The sequence below is a fragment of the Petaurus breviceps genome, unplaced genomic scaffold (assembly GCF_028583685.1).
Source record: "Petaurus breviceps papuanus isolate PSGF00001 unplaced genomic scaffold, PetGlider_PUasm1.0 174, whole genome shotgun sequence".
In the NCBI taxonomy this organism is placed as follows: Eukaryota; Metazoa; Chordata; class Mammalia; order Diprotodontia; family Petauridae; genus Petaurus; species Petaurus breviceps.
This window is the reverse complement of record NW_027185761.1, coordinates 15,529,284-15,530,812: the sequence shown is the minus strand read 5'-3', so window position 1 is coordinate 15,530,812 and position 1,529 is coordinate 15,529,284.

Sequence of the window (1,529 nt, the reverse complement as noted above, 5' to 3'; positions counted from 1 at the left end):
GAGATGTGCCAGGGAATAAAAATTCAGGTTTTAGGGAAAATCAAGTCCTGAAGGAGCGCTACACTGTGGGGGGAGGGGAGGGAGGAAGAAGGGGGTATGCAGGAATCTATTGGTACCATCCTTTACCTGACAGAACCCTGCACAACTCTGATCCTCCTTTCATTTCAAAGGTAACCTCTCTCCCTGTTCTGATGTGCTAGTGGCTCTTACATGAGGCTGCCACACTGCTGTCTGGGAATCCAGAAGTCCTAGGCACCCCTCCCATTCTTCCTGCCAATCCCTCAGCTTCTGCCCAGCTGATGCCAAATCTTCCATGATTCTCCCAGTCCTATGTTCCTTGCCAAGGCAGGTGGGTCTTGTCATCTGCTTAAAGACACAGCAATGGGTGGTGGGAAGGAAGGGATGCCAGTAACTATGATGGCACCATCAGTACCACCCACCATAGCCCTGGGGAACTATGACTGCCAGGTGATGGCTGCTGTCCCCTGGCTGCCCTCCAAGAAGATGGCTTCATGCCCATAGAATATCTCCTGACAAAGTAAGTAGGGTCTACCAGCTCTCTAGCCTCAGAAGGTCAGACAGCAATAGCCATGGGACCAGTCAGGCTCATCAGGGGCAAACCCTGAGACTATGTGGGGGCTATAAATGAGGTGAGGGGGCAATATAATTTGGCCAGCAGAGACTATCATTCTGAATGTGCCTGAAGTCTTGGCTATGATGTTCCCTCGGATACTAAAGCCAGGGAATTAGAAGGATGGTCAGTGGAAATAGGCACACACAATTAAGCAAGTGAGAAAATTCCATGGAGGGAGACATTCAAGGTAGCCTGTAGAGAGAGGCAGCTGGAAGCGGGTAAGAGAAGGTCCCTTTAATCAACTGGTGTGTACTAAGACCTTCTGTGTGTAAGGACTTCTGCTAAGCTGTGGAGACAGTGAAGTATAATTAATAGAATTTCTTGAGTTCTAAGTGACTGAAGAAGTCAAGTCTTCATTCATTCATGCAACAGATCTTCACTCAACACCAACTATGTCTTGGTTTCTGTGCCTCCAGTCTCTCCCCTATTAAATCTTGCCTCCACATAGCTGCCAGACTAAAAGTACAGGTCTGACATGTCACTTGACTACACAAGAAAAATCTGTGGCTCCCTCTTTCCTTTAGGAGAAAATAGGGTCTCCTCTGTTTGACCTCTAAAGTCCTTCACAATCTGGCTCCCACCAACCTAAATTTTCAGAATGATTGCATATTATTCCCTGACAAAGATTGTACATTCCAGCTAAAGTGACCTACTGGCTATTCCTGATAACAGATACTACATGCCTTTGCCCAGATTATCTCTCCTGTAATGTTCTTCCTCCTAACCTTTATCTCTTAGAATACCTAGCTTCCTTCAAAACACAGGTCAGGTGTGGAGTTCCTTTCTGTAGAGGAGGCCTTCCCTGATTACCAGTGGTTAGTAATCTCTCCCCACCTCCACTGGTGTTTACACACACACACACACACACACACACACACACACACACACACACACA